Here is a 16244-nt window from a genome sequence, read left to right as displayed (position 1 = left end):
TTCATAGGTCCAAACACATCACTGTGCACAAGCTCTAATATATGTTTTGCCCTCTTACCACCAGAGGGGAAACTCACCCGATTCTACTTCCTGTATACACAATTTTCATAGAAATAAAATCCAGGGAGCTATTACTCATACCTTCTACCATACCTTTACCATGAAGTACTCAAAGGCCCTGTTAGTGTCGGTCTTGAAAGCCCTCCATCAGTGATCAAAGCTCTTTGCATTTGCATTAGTAGGTGTCTCATCAGTGTCAAATTTTGCATCCCGTTAGGCATGCCATAACCCTGATGGAGGAGCTGGTTTATTTGCACCCCTCTTGGTTTTGCTGGATCAGGTCATATCAGTCATCAAGCTCTTTCAAGCTTGTCTTGTTTTGTCTTAAGGTCAAAGGTCCTAGGTCTAGGGTTTTGGTCATTTATCCCTGCAAGGTCATGTCTTTGAAAGTCCTTGAGTGCCCAGCAAGCCAGAGGGAGGATTGTAAACATGTTTCTTTGATATTTTCATCATGTACAGTTCATTTTTAACCTTGGATTTAAAAACTCTGTTTTTAAAGCCAAGGTCATGTTAAATTTTTGTAAAAAGAATGAAATTCCAAAAAGTCTTCAAAAGGGCAGCAGTAACCCAGGTCCCCTTGCCAAAGTCCCTTAGATGATCTACCTGCAAAAAGAATCAAGTCAAAGCACTCAATGAGTCAAATTCAGGATAAAGGAAACCAAAAATCAGTGTTATAAAGTGTCAAAAGAAAAACATTAGAAAGTGGGTTTGTAAATGAAATTTTTTCAAATGAGACTTATAAAAGCCCAAATTCCCTCCTTTCACTCTCATTGTTCATTCTAACACTTGCAAGAGAGATAGAGAGAGTGATTGAGAGAAAGGAGAAAAGTTACAGCGATTTCGGGCAGCTGAGAGGGGTGCGACCCGTCGAGAGAGGTCCGCGACCTGTTGGGTGGTGCGCGACCCGTCTAGAGCCCTTCTGCAGTTCAAAAAATCAACATGCGCGACCCGTTGGGAGGGGCGCGACCCGTTGGGTGGCCTGCACGACCCATTGAACCGCTTGGCTGCAAACTTCAAGGAAATTTCCCTAATCTTCTTCCAAATCACTGAATTTGCTCGAGGTAGGTGCTCTAAACATGGATTAATTGTTGTTATGAATGGTGGATGTCATTGGCATCCTTTTATGATCAAAATTTTGCAAGTAAAAGGACATTATATGGCTGCAATGTTCATGACCAAATTGTGCTAGGGTTTGTGTTGTTTCAAGTTATTTTTCCCTTGGGTTGGGTACCCTCCTTTCCCTATCACTCACATTTATATGTTCATCTCTTTTCCCATTTTATCTTATAAATGAAATGCAAATCTTTCCCCATCCCTAGCGATTAAAACTGAAAACCCTACCCCTTTCCCAAAGCATCAAAAAACAAAAATTCAAAACCCTAATCCCCCTCTACCATATGCATGTGCAAAATAACAAAAACTGTTGGTAAACATGTCAGCATGTTTCGTGCATGGTTTCCCTTTTTCCCCTATTAAACATGTATACATATATTCTCATGTTTACTTTCATGCATGTTTTTCCCATATGCAATAATCTTTGCAAATGATTTCCCTATTACAAATATGTGTTCTAATATGCATAATGATTTGCAAAATTTCCCTTGAAATTCCCTGTTATCTTTATATATTCCCATTCCTTGTTAAAAGATCCCTCCCCTAACATTTCCCTCATGTCTTTTCCCCCTTGAAACAGCATAAATTTCAGCACTTTTTGCAGGCAGAGACAGCAGTTCAATTTGTCCACTTTGCTCCTAAACCATGTCAGAAACCGAAACTTATGAGCAAAGTGATGACCATTCATCATCTACAGAGGTTGAGGTACAGAGGAGGCCTCGTAAGGGTGGTAAGGGTGGACATCATAAGCGAGAGGAGCCCACCTCTTTGGCAGAATTACAGGCTTGTCCCATGGCAGTGACTTGTTTTCAGTATATGTCTTGTTATGATTTCTGTGAGAGGATTTCCCGGATTCAGCACCATAGAGAGTTGGCCCGCTTGTTTGTTTTACACCTCCATGATGGACATGTCACTCTGGCAGGGGTGAACTTTACATTGACACCCGAGGTGATCTCACAGGCTACAGGGATACCGAATGTGGGTGAGTTGTGGCCTAAGTGCAGGTTGCTAGATTTTGTTCTCTTTGAGCCCTATGTCCGGCCACCATTCGTGAGACTTTTGATGGGTGTTTTTCCATTCAGATTTCTCTGGAGCGAGTATGCTCCCATCATGAGGCTTATTATGCATTATTTTACCTGTGAGGGCAGATTTTCACAGGTGCACTCATTTCACATTCTCCTTTTGATGCATTTCACCTGAGCGAGGATGATGAACATCCCGGTCTTCTTGTTTCATAACATTCAGAGGATGGTGCCCATGTTGTAGAAGAAGACCCCGGCCCAGCAGTACAGGAGCTTATGTCATTATGGTTTGATTCAGCTCATAGTCTCACATCAGTTGACTCAGCAGGGCATCTCATGGGAGGAGTTCATCTCTCGTGAGTTTTTCACAGCACCACCCCAGCCACATCCCGAGGTCATTCATGAGGAGGGTGGACCGTCTCAGCAGCCTGATATTCCGGTCACTAGACATGTTGTTTCTTCACCTCCGCTCACATATCAGAAAGGCCCGAGGGCCTTATTTGCAGCAGCTAGGCGAGTACTATCTCCACAGTAGGTGGAAGGGGTCTCGCCTTCATCTTCAGCTCAGCGAGTGTTATCTCCACATCAGGTGGAAGGGGCCTCGCTTTATTCACCAGCACAGGTACTACAGAGGGGCAAAGAGCCCATGATTCATGAGGGTCCGGTGATTGATCTTGAGGCCAGTTCTCCTAGCCAAGAGGCGAAGGAGATCATTCAACATCTCAGGGCTGAAAATGATGTTTTACAGAGGAGACTTGAGGGTGCCCAATGGACTATTACTTACCTGGAGTAGCGGAACAAACAGTTAGAGGAGGAGAAAGCACTTTATGAGCTTTGGAGGATTTGTAGCAACCGAGTCTTGAACCGTAGAAGACCCGGTGATCCATTGCCTCCTGACCGAGAGTCAATGCTCATTCAGGAGAATGCCTACTTGGAGAGGCTGTTGGCTAAGGCCAACCAACAGAAAAAGTTGCTGAGAAACATGAAGAATCACTATTGGGCAAGGATGCATGTATGCAAGGCCAAAATGAAAATGTTCCAAAGGAGGTTGTCCGAGGCTCTTAGGCGGAAGAAAAGGACCAATCCACTCCGTATCTTGGCGGAGGCATCCCTCAAAGATCATGGCACTCACTAGCTCAGCCACAGCACAAATCCCAAAAAATTTTGAGAATTTTGGGTAATTTTGGCATTTTTTGGAAATTTACAGGTTTTGGCTCCTCAACGGGTCTCACCCCCGGTGAGACCCTTTGTCATGGCAGCTCCTTTTTGCAAAAACTCAGCATTTCTAGATTTTTCATGCAAAGTTACATATTCCTATGGATGGACTTGAGTTTTTATGGAGTTTTGGGCCTCCAGAAGGTCAAAATACATGTAAAATTTGACTTTCTGCCCCTTTTTTGAGTTGCAGAAGCAGTCTTGGGAGAATTGAGTTTTGACTGGGCAAATGAACTCTAAATTCAAAAATTCTAGTTGGGTTGGAAGGTAGACTCGCAGAACTTTCCAAAGAGCTATCCTGTACCCAATTCTGACACCTGGAAGTGCCCCAAACAGAGCTCCAATGTGCGCGACCCGTTGAGCAGGGGGGCGCGACCCGTTGAGCAGATTTTGCCAGAATTGACTTGTTCAGCCCAGAAAACGCAGATTTGACTCTTTTTGACTTTTTGAGGTTAATGATGGTCCTCTTGGATGTAATTGTGACACTTTTTAGATACTTTTACTCTTGTTTAACACTTCTAGAAGATTCATTCATGTCAAGGGTAAATATTTAATGAATGGATTGGTTTCCTAGCTTATAGAGGCAAGTTGTTTTGACTGCCTAGATTTTAGTGCTCAGTTTAGAATTAGTTGAAACAGCTCCTAGAAAGATGAGCTCAACCCCTAGAGGCAAGGGAAGAGGTTGGATTGCCTATATTATGTATTTTCTTAATCATTTTCAGGGGTTGGAAGGTTGGACTCTTGAGGGAGAAGCTATCATTGTATTATTTCACTTGTATCTCTGCAATTTTTGGCTAAGGAAGACCAGGGTTTTGCAGTCATCTTTGGGATTCTTGTGGAATCATGTGTTGATGGTGTGTTTCTTCATGTTCTTGCAAGCTTTGTTATGTGATTCATTTCCTTTCTTACTGCTGCACATTAAACAAATGAAGTGTTAAAGTATGAATTCATGCTAGCCATGCTCTGCTTTTAAATTTGTTTAATTTCAATGTTTTCTACTGTCTAAAGGGAATTCAAAGTTGTTGTTTGCTCTCTTTAGCTCCTCATCCTTCATTCCTGATCATCCATCTCAATCTAAGGCATCAATACTGTCTCCTACCTCGCCCCAAAGAACCCCCTGCAGGAACTGTGTCAAATCCCCGCACCCAAAATTGCAATTCCTCAAATTGCCACCAAAAACCCTAAAAATCCCAAATCAACCTTTTTAATCAGTTTACTAGCCTAACATCAGTGTTACCTTGTTGGTCATCTCATCCCATTGAAGATCTACTGAGATTGACCGGAGAGAGCCTTCTCCTGCCCCATAGGGCTAGCTACGAGGCTGAATGGTTTGATGTAGCCTTCAGGTTTACCTTTCTCAGCCTGAGGTGAAATTTTAAGCGCTAACATACTGGCGACCATACTGGGGAGAACAAATTGTTTGTTGATTGATATGTTGGTTTCATAAGTCTTAGACGGAGCCTGAAGTTATGCCAGGTAGCCTTCGAAAACGCTCTTGTTTTACATCAGCGTTAGTAGATAAATGCTGCTTCAGTCAATCTCCGTGAGCTTGTGAATATAGCACTTCATTTGCATTTCACCCCAGTACATGTATCAAGTTCAGATCTGATTGTTGATGGTGAACAACGATCAGACACTTGAAAGGCTGAAATCATTCACACTGGCGACTCCTTCACTGAAAACTCCAAAGATCAATACTTCATGGTGACTTCACTGCAGGAAGATCAGTAGCTTTGAGCTTTTCAAGATGGATCGGATTGCAAGAAGATACGCTCCCCTGAGCCGAGATCACATCCCTGGTTTTCCAAATAAAATTCCGAAGGTAGATTGGTCAAGGAATCTGCCTACATTTAATGATGATGGTAAGAAGGATGCTGCTTTACATCTAGTTAGATTTCATATGCATATTCGCAAGTTGAAGGTGGATTTTCTTGAAGATTGCCTGATGAAGATATTCTTGGCCACTCTGGAAGGTAAAGCCCAATCATGGTATGAAAGTTTGCCGCCTGCTTGTATTTACTGTTTAAAGGATTTTCATGCTATGTTCATTGAAAGATATCAAGCATCTTATCCATCATTAAATTTAGTTCATGACTGTTGCAAGCATGCTTATAGTTTTATTGAAAGCCTTGAGAAATATTATGAAGATGATAATTTTATGGACGTTGAGATCATGGAGGCTCTGTATGAGAATCCATTTCAACAGCATAAAGAAAACTTAGAGAATTCCCATCAAGATGATCAGGACATTTTGCAGCAAAATCAAGATCAGCAGGTTGAAGATGGTCATATGGCTGTAATTGATGAAAGAGAAGAGCTTGTTTCAGATCTGCCCACAGAAGAAAACCAGATTGCAGAATGTGATGATGTTAGAACAGCTTCAGAACAACATTTAGATTATGATGACCAAGAATATCTTGTGCTGAAGCCCATCAAAAAGAGCTCTACTGTTGAGATCATAGACAGAGTTTTGGATTCAAATGTTCATGAACAACAAGGTGAGATCTTTGTGCAAGTAAGTGATGAATCTCCTTTCAATAACTCAGTAATAAATGATAGTGTGAATGCCTTGTCATATGAAGATAATTACTATGTAAGCAGAAGAAAACAAAAGGCATTATCTCCTTTGTCTGAAGAGGAGATAGATCAGCTTTTGAAAGGTCATGCTACAACCCAAGCTAAAGCAAATCGGCAGTGTGCACATGGTCACAAAAGTGTTGGTGAAACTTCTTCCTCTTTTGAAAATGATGACAGTCTTGTAATTAGTTTTATAGATCAGAAAATAGATAATATTTTCTTTCATGAAGATGATGAGGCTGTCATGTTTGATGATCTTGAGGATTGTTTTCTGTTTAAGAATGACCTAGACCATGAAATTGAGGAATATAAGCTTGAGAGAGACAATATGTCAAAATTTCTCACGGTCAAGGAATTTACAGCCAACACTCATATGGCAGAAGCTTATACTTCTCTGTGCCTTCCTATCAATCAACAACCCACTGTTCTTTCAGATCAAAATGAAGCGAGTACTTATATTTTTGCAGCTGGATCTCCAAACAAGGTAGTGCTTCAGGATTATCAAGATCCCTTTGGCATTCTTCTGCAAGCATTAGAAAAGACAAATGTTGCCTGGTTCATTATCATAAGCTTTGGTTTCAGTGGTTATTTTGAGTTGCCTACAGGTTCATCGTTTCGCCTGCTCGAGATAAGCGAGAGCATAAATTTGGTATGTAGCCATCTGCTGGATTGGTTACATTGGAAAGCTCATTATACATGATTGTACATATTTCATTAGTATGCAGGTGGTTTTCATCATGATTCCAGGTCTTGATGGATTGCTGCCGTTTTTCCAAAAGCTTTGTAAAGTTTTGTTTTAAGTCGGTCATGAGTCATTTGTGTTTGGTCTGTTGAGTGAGTTTTTCAAGCTATTTCAGTTTGCCATCGAGTCAGTTTGAGTCAACTTCCAGTTAAGTTTCAGTCAGTTTTCAGTCAGGTTTCAGTCAATAAATGAGTCAAAGTCTTGTGTCGTTTGCCAAAATAATGACTCCATTGCCCAATGAATAAAGCACTGGTCTGCTCTCCCAGAGGTCTAAGGTTCTTGGTACCTCCAAGGAGCTACCATCCCCATTGGAGCCAATGTTAGTATCGGTCTTGAAAGCCCTCCATCAGTGATCAAAGCTCTTTGCATTTGCATTAGTAGGTGTCTCCTCAGTGTCAAATTTTGCATCCCGTTAGGCATGCCACAACCCTGATGGAGGAGCTGCTTTATTTGCACCCCTCTTGGTTTTGCTGGATCAGGTCATATTAGTCATCAAGCTCTTTCAAGCTTGTCTTGTTTTGTCTTAAGGTCAAAGGTCCTAGGTCTAGGGTTTTGGTCATTTATCCCTGCAAGGTCATGTATTTGAAAGTCCTTGAGTGCCGAGCAAGCCAGAGGGAGGATTGTAAACATGTTTCTTTGATATTTTCATCATGTACAGTTCATTTTTAACCTTGGATTTAAAAACTCTGTTTTTAAAGCCAAGGTCATGTTAAATTTTTGTAAAAAGAATGAAATTCCAAAAAGTCTTCAAAAGGGCAGCAGTAACCGAGGTCCCCTTGCCAAAGTCCCTTAGATGATCTACCTGCAAAAAGAATCAAGTCAAAGCACTCAATGAGTCAAATTCAGGATAAAGGAAACCAAAAATCAGTGTTATAAAGTGTCAAAAGAATAACATTAGAAACTGGGTTTGTAAATGAAATTTTTTCAAATGAGACTTATAAAAGCCCAAATTCCCTCCTTTCACTCTCATTGTGCATTCTAACGCTTGCAAGAGAGATAGAGAGAGTGATTGAGAGAAAGGAGCAAAATTACAGCGATTTCGGGCAGCTGAGAGGGGCGCGACCCGTCGAGAGAGGTGCGTGACCTGTTGGGTGGTGCGCGACCCGTCCAGAGCCCTTCTGCAGTTCAAAAAATCAACGTGCGTGACCCGTTGGGAGGGGCACGACCCGTTGGGCGGCCTGCGCGACCCGTTGAACCGCTTGGCTGCAAACTTCAAGGAAATTGCCCTAATCTTCTTCCAAATCACTGAATTTTCTCGAGGTAGGTGCTCTAAACATGGATTAATTGCTGTTATGAATGGTGGATGTCATGGGCATGCTTTTATGATCAAAATTTTGCAAGTAAAAGGACATTATATGGCTGCAATGTTCATGACCAAATTGTGCTAGGGTTTGTGTTGTTTCAAGTTATTTTTCCCTTGGGTTGGCTTCCCTCCTTTCCCTATCACTCACATTTATATGTTCATCTCTTTTCCCATTTTATCTTATAAATGAAATGCAAATCTTTCCCCATCCCTAGCCATTAAAACTGAAAACCCTACCCCTTTCCCAAAGCATCAAAAAACAAAAATTCAAAACCCTAATCCCCCTCTACCATATGCATGTGCAAAATAACAAAAACTGTTGGTAAACATGTCAGCATGTTTTGTGCATGGTTTCCCTTTTTACCCTATTAAACATGTATACATATATTCCCATGTTTACTTTCATGCATGTTTTTCCCATATGCAATAATCTTTGCAAATGATTTCCCTATTACAAATATGTGTTCTAATATGCATAATGATTTGCAAAATTTCCATTGAAATTCCCTGTTATCTTTATATATTCCCATTCCTTGTTAAAAGATCCCTCCCCTAACATTTCCCTCATGTCTTTTTCCCCTTGAAACAACATAGATTTCAGCACTTTTTGCAGGCAGAGACATCAGTTCAATTTGTCCACTTTGCTCCTAAACCATGTCAGAAACCGAAACTTATGAGCAAAGTGATGACCATTCATCATCTATAGAGGTTGAGGTACAGAGGAGGCCTCGTAAGGGTGGTAAGGGTGGACATCATAAGCGAGAGGAGCCCACCTCTTTGGCAGAATTACAGGCCTTTCCCATGGCAGTGACTTGTTTTCAGTATATGTCTTGTTATGATTTCTGTGAGAGGATTTCCCGGATTCAGCACCATAGAGAGTTGGCCCGCTTGTTTGTTTTACACCTCCATGATGGACATGTCACTCTGGCAGGGGTGAAATTTACATTGAAACCTGAGGTGATCTCACAGGCTACAGGGATACCGAATGTGGGTGAGGTGTGGCCTAAGCGCAGGTTGCTAGATTTTGTTCACTTTGAGCCCTATGTCCAGCCACCATTCATGAGACTTTTGACGGGTGATTTTCCATTCAGATTCTCCAGAGCGAGTATGCTCCCATCATGAGGCTTATTATGCATTATTTTACCTGTGAGGGCAGATTTTCACAGGTGCACTCATACCACATTCGCCTTTTGATGCATTTCACCCGAGTGAGGATGATGAACATCTCGGTCTTCTTGTTTCATAACATTCAGAGGATGGTGCCCATGTTGTAGAAGAAGACCCCGGCCCAACAGTACAGGAGCTTATGTCATTATGGTTTGATTCAGCTCATAGTCTCACATCAGTTGACTCAGCAGGGCATCTCATGGGAGGAGTTCATCTCTCGTGAGTTTTTCACAGCACCACCCCAGCCACATCCCGAGGTCATTCATGAGGAGGGTGGACCGTCTCAGCAGCCTGATATTCCGGTCACTAGACATGTTGTTTCTTCACCTCTGCTCACATATCAGAAAGGCCCGAGGGCCTTATTTGCAGCAGCTAGGCGAGTACTATCTCCATAGCAGGTGGAAGGGGTCTCGCCTTCATCTTCAGCTCAGCGAGTGTTATCTCCACATCAGGTGGAAGGGGCCTTGCTTTCTTCACCAGCACAGGTACTACAGAGGGGCAAAGAGCCCATGATTCATGAGGGTCCGGTGATTGATCTTGAGGCTAGTTCTCCTAGCCAAGAGGCAAAGGAGATCATTCAGCATCTCAGGGATGAAAATGATGTTTTACAGAGGAGACTTGAGGGTTCCCAATGGAATATTACTTACCTGGAGCAGCGGAACAAACAGTTAGAGGAGGAGAAAGCACTTGATGAGCTTTGGAGGATTCGTAGTGACCGAGTCTTGAACCGTAGAAGACCCGGTGATCCATTGCCTGCTGACCGAGAGTCAATGCTCATTCAGGAGAATGCCCACTTGGAGAGGCTGTTGGCTAAGGCCAACCAAGAGAAAAATCTGCTGAGAAACATGAAGAATCACTATTGGGCAAGGATGCATGTATGCAAGGCGAAAATGAAAATGTTCCAAAGGAGGTTGTCTGAGGCTCTTAGGCGGAAGAAAAGGACCAATCCACTCCGTATCTTGGCGGAGGCATCCCTCAAAGATCATGGCACTCATTAGCTCAGCCACAGCACAAATCCCAAAAAAAATTGAGAATTTTGGGTAATTTTGGCATTTTTTGGAAATTTACAGGTTTTGGCTCCTCAACGGGTCTCACCCCCGGTGAGACCCTTTGTCATGGCATCTCCTTTTTGCAAAAACTCAGCATTTCTAGATTTTTCACGCAAATTTACATATGCCTATGGATGGACTTGAGTTTTTATGTAGTTTTGGGCCTCGAGAAGGTCAAAATACATGCAAAATTTGACTTTCTGCCCCTTTTTTGAGTTGCAGAAGCAGTCTTGGGAGAATTGAGTTTTGACTGGGCAAATGAACTCCAAATTCAAAAATTCTAGTTGCGTTGGAAAGTAGACTCGTAGACCTTTCGAACGAGCTATCTTGCATCCAATTCTGACACCTGAAAGTGCCCAAAACAGAGCTCCAATGTGCGCGACCCGTTGAACAGGGGGGCGCGACCCGTTGAGCAGATTTTGCCAGAATTGACTTGTTCAGCGCAGAAAACGCAGATTTGACTCTTTTTTACTTTTTGAGGTTAATGATGGTCCTCTTGGACGTAATTGTGACACTTTTTAGATACTTTTACTCTTGTTTAACACTTCTAGAAGATTCATTCATGTCAAGGGTAAATATTTAATGAATGGATAGGTTTCCTAGCTTATAGAGGCAAGTTGTTTTGACTGCCTAGATTTTAGTGCTCAGTTTAGAATTAGTTGAAATAGCTCCTAGAAGGATGAGATCGACCCCTAGAGGCAAGGGAAGAGGTTGGCTTGCCTATATTATGTATTTTCTTAATCATTTTCAGGGGTTGGAAGGTTGGACTCTTGAGGGAGAAGCTATCATTGTATTATTTCACTTGTATCTCTGCAATTTTTGGCTAAGGAAGACCAGGGTTTTGCAGTCATCTTTGGGATTCTTGTGGACTCATGTGTTGATGGTGTGTTTCTTCATGTTCTTGTAAGCTTTGTTATGTGATTCATTTCCTTTCTTTACTGCTGCACATTAAACAAATGAAGTGTTAAAGTATGAATTCATGCTAGCCATGCTCTGCTTTTAAATTTGTTTAATTTCAATGTTTTCTACTGTCTAAAGGGAATTCAAAGTCATTGTTTGCTCTCTTTAGCTCTTCATCCTTCATTCCTGATCATCCATCTCAATCTAAGGCATCAATACTGTCTCCTACCTCGCCCCAAAGAACCCCCTGCAGGAACTGTGTCAAATCCCCACACCCAAAATTGCAATTCCTCAAATTTCCACCAAAAGCCATAAAAATCCCAAATCAACCTTTTTAATCAGTTTACTAGCCTAACATCAGTGTTACCTTGTTGGTCATCTCATCCCATTGAAGATCTACCGAGATTGACCGGAGAGAGCCTTCTCCTGCCCTGTAGGGCTAGCTACGAGGCTGAATGGTTTGATGTAGCCTTGAGGTTTACCTTTCTCAGCCTGAGGTGAAATTTCAAGCGCTAACAGGCCCTTCTCTCCAGTATGTCCAAGCCTTTGATGCCACAACATGGTTTTTTCTCCAGAGACCACTAGATTTTCTGCTCCACTTTCAGGAACCATGGAACTATTGCACCCATCAACAATAGTGCTACCTTGCATCTTATACAAAGTTCCAATCCGAACTCCCCGCATCAAGACCAGTGCTGCCCAAACCATCTTGCAGGTATCCTTCTCGAACATTGTTTTTACACCTGCATCATCCAGCTTACTAACAGAAATCAGATTTCTGGCTAATGCAGGAATATGTAGAACACCCGGAAGTTTTCTAACCCTTTCACCTTGTAGCTTTAACTTTACTTTTCCATGACCAATGGTTCTAGCCTTCATATCATCCCCCAAGAAGACAGCACCAACATTATATTTCTCATACTTACAAAACCACTCTCTATGGGGAGTGAAGTGAAAGGATGCACCTAAGTCAATCAACCATGCCTCATGATCTACGTGTGTACTTAAAGAAGCCAAGTACACATCCCCACCTTCATCTGAGGTGGCTTTCCCCTCTACAGAAGGAGCCTCATCAGATCCCTTTCTTTCTTCAGGAACTTTAGATTTACAGTCCCTTTTGAAGTGGCCTTCCTTTCTACATTTCCAGCACACCACCTTTACAGGTTTTCCCGGAGATTTAAATCTCCCTTTAGATTTAGATCTCCCACTCAATGACTTATTTTTGTTTCTGTTATAGGACCATCCCCATACAGATAAGGCATCACCGTTTTGGCTCTCCATATTTTTCCATCTCATCTCCTCCATCAGCAAGGCTCAGACTATTTGATCAAACTACAAGGCAGTTGCATTGATACCTATTGCAATAACTAGACTATCCCACAAATCTGGTAGAGAACACAACAAACTGATGCACTTATCTTCATCTGAAATTTTAATATCAATAGATGCTAACTGACTTACCACAGTATTAAATGCATTCATATGCTCTGTCATCGAGTCTCCATCTTTCATCCTCAGGTTATACAGCTTTTTATGTAGGAACAATTTATTCACCAGAGACTTAGATTGGTACAAAGTCCCTAACTTGTCCCACAAAGCCTTTGTTGTAGCTTCCCCTGATACATTTAGCAATATTGAATCTGAGACACACAACTGTATTGTTCTCTTTGCCTTCCGATCCAACTTCTTCCATTCTTCATCGGACACTCCCATTGGTTTAGTACCTAGATCTACTACGATCCACTGATCTTTATCCACTAACTGATCCTCCATCTTAAGTTTCCACAACTCAAAAATCTGACCATTAAATTTCTTGATCTCTATCATTCCACTGCTCACCATCTTCTTTCACGATCGGAATCGATCTCACAGATATCCCACTGAACAAAGTCTAGCATAGGCCTGGAGGAAACCCCTCAGCAACAAAGGCATCCCCTTGAAGCCAAATCTTCTCTGATACCAAATGTAGGTTTTAACCCCATACAGAAATTACCTGCATATGCATTCTAAAACACACAAAATAAATAATGCGAGAGCAGAACACATAAAACACATATACACAAAGATTTTCCCCTAGATCCCAAAATCAGGACTACCAGCTTGATTTTTCATTATGTTCCTTACAATGTTATAATACATATTTATACATGCCAAAGCATCCAATACCATGGACCAAAAAACCATCATGTCCAATACCATGGACCAAAAACTATCGCGTCCAAAAACCATGTGTGAAAATCATGCACAAAACCATAGGTGGGTCTGCCCAACCTAACATAGGGTCCAAAACCAAAATTTTCCAGGACACTGCCACGGACCCCATAAAGTGGGGTTACGGGTGCCCCTCAAACCCCCTGTTAACTACGTGGAAAGAATATAACACAACCCAAAACTAACCTGCTAGTTGTAGAGGCAAATTGCTGACTTTAGCTAGCACCCTTTTCTTTGCTCGTGTGGCGAGTTGTATTAGCCAAGGGTTTTTAAATTTAACAGATTGTAAATGACATTACGCAACCACTTTTGGACTTATATAACTCAAAATAGCTCTCGGATAAATCAAAATAGATATAGTTTGGTCGAAGATCTTACCTTCAAATTCCACCGTTGTTGGTTGGTATTCTGCCTAATTATCTTTGAGGGCAGAGTTGATTTTAGGAATACCCCTCGCCACTTTTCCCACAATTGATGCTTCTTAAATCTACACAATTTTTTCAATTCCCTTGCAGTATGCACAATTTTTAACATAATGTGGTCCTCTACATCCCCAACACTATACTGGGGGTCTAGCCATTATTTCCACTTCAGTTCTTTCAAATTGTTCATTTGTGTTGGTGTCACTTGGAAATTTGAATCTTGCATGATTTTTGTTCATATTTCTCATTGGTTAACCTTTGTGGGGTCCTTTGTTTCCATTAGTCTTATTTCCTTTGCAGCCAGAGGAAAACTTAATTCCCTTTTTATCAAACCATCTCTTTCCTCCATCACCCTTTTTTCTATTTTGTTGATAGCATATATGAGCCTTTCGTATAACTTCATCCATGGTCTTCGGCTTGTCAAATTCGTGATGTTCCTTCATGAACAGTAGAAATCTACTGATAAATCTCTGCACCTTTGATTTCTCTTCATGTATGTAGGGAACATATCATAGCAAGGATGTAAATTTAATTATGAATTCGTCTATAGACAACTGACCCAGTCGAAGGTCATGAAACTCTTTTGCTTTCTCATCATAAAATATTTCAGTTAAATATTTTTCCTTAAAATATCTTTGAAATTTTTCCCAATTTACATTCTCTCATTAACTCCATGTACCGTCTTCATCTCCTCCCACTACAAGGTGGCTTTTCCTTGCAGATGATATATGGCTAAGTGATCCTTTAGATTATGATGATATTCATACAACTGAAAATACTTATTCATGTTGATAAGCCAAGCTTCAACAACTTCGTCCTATTCACCATCAATGAAGGGAGGTTTGATCTTTCGAAACTCTCCTTGCAGCTCAATTTTTTTTCGTTCTTTTTTATATGATACATTATTGGATTCCTCCTCTGAATTTTCTTCACCCCTTCTGTTTTTGAGTTTTCATTTCTAAATTCTTGTTCTCTAGTCATGTTTCCCTGTTCAGGACTAGGAATTGGTTGCCATTGATTTTATCTGTCAGACAAACTCTTCATAATTTTCTCTTGTTTGTGCATCAACATTTCATTGTCTACCCGTAACCTAGCCATTTCATCCTTTAGTTCTTGTACATTTTCAAAAATGGCAGTGTTGGTGTTGAACAACTCCTCTCCCAATTCTACCCATACCTCGAGATTGGCTTCTTGAAAGGATGATGTTGGTCATGTTCCTACCATGGATCTGTGTGGTATAAGTCCAGTCCTCCTCATGCTAGTTTCTTTTCCCTCTTTCTCATTGCACATCACAAACGTTGTTATTCATTCATTCTTGTCACGCCAGGAGGTAACTCCTCAAATCAAATCATGTTATTCATTCAGGTTGTTCATTATTATATACAAGAGGGAGTGACTGTTCAGTTCATCTCTCGGTGACTCGCCATCTTTTATATTATTTATTTACATTAATTATAGTTGTTCACCCAATCCCTATTATTAGGTGTCAACATTCCCCTCCTTAATCTGAAGGGATGTTGGTGAGTCCAAGCATCGTTCTGAATCTTTCAAGCTTTTCTCTTCCAAGCGCTTCGGTGAAGATGTTTGCAATTTGCTCATTAGTGGAACAGTGGCAGAGATGGATTGTTTTGGCCTCAACATGATGTCAAATTAGATGATATTTAGTACTGATGGGCTTTGTTCAATCATGGAACTTTGGGTTCTTGGCCAAATTTATTGCCAAGGTATTGTTAATCATGAGTGGAGTCGATTGTACTTGTTTTACCTGCAAATCTTCAAGAATTTTCCTGAGCCACACAATTTCTTTTGTTGCCTCAGCTGCTCCCACATATTTTGCCTCTGTTGTGGAATCTACTAGAACTAATTGTTTGTTTCATCTCTATAAGACATCTCCTGATCCAAGACTCATAGCATAACCTAAAGTAGATACCCCAGTTTCTTTGTCTCCATTGAAGTCTGAATCAGAGTATCCAATCAAGCTGAAGTCGACCACCTATGTATATTTGATTCTAAAGACCTGAGTTCCCTTTAAGTACTTTAGAACTCTTTTTGCAGCAGACCAATGTCCCTCATAAGGCTTTTTCATAAACCTGGAGAGGATTCCAACAGCAAACGAAATGTTTGGTCTAGTAGTAGTCAGGTAGTTGGGACTTCCTACAAGATGTCTATACTTTGTTGCATCCTCAAATTCCTTTCCTTCAATGGATTTGACCTTTAAGTTTTGTTCCATTGGAGTAGTCAGAGGATTGGATTCAGTCATGCAAAACCTGTTCAACAGATCTCCAATGTACTTCTTTTGAGAAAGGAATATTGACTTCGGATGTTGAGTTACTTCAATACCAAGATAGTAATGAACATAGCCCAAATCAGTCATTTCAAAAGCTTTCCTCAATTCCTTCTATATGGATGCAATGTAGCTTTCATTATTCCCTATCATCAAAAGATCGTCTACATATACCACTA

The sequence above is a fragment of the Pinus tabuliformis genome, chromosome 5_2, assembly GCF_031772625.1.
Source record: "Pinus tabuliformis cultivar Carrire ecotype Pingquan chromosome 5_2, CPIR1, whole genome shotgun sequence".
Classification (NCBI taxonomy): domain Eukaryota; kingdom Viridiplantae; phylum Streptophyta; class Pinopsida; order Pinales; family Pinaceae; genus Pinus; species Pinus tabuliformis.
The sequence above is the reverse complement of the archived record's forward strand: the minus strand, read 5'-3'. Positions refer to the sequence as shown.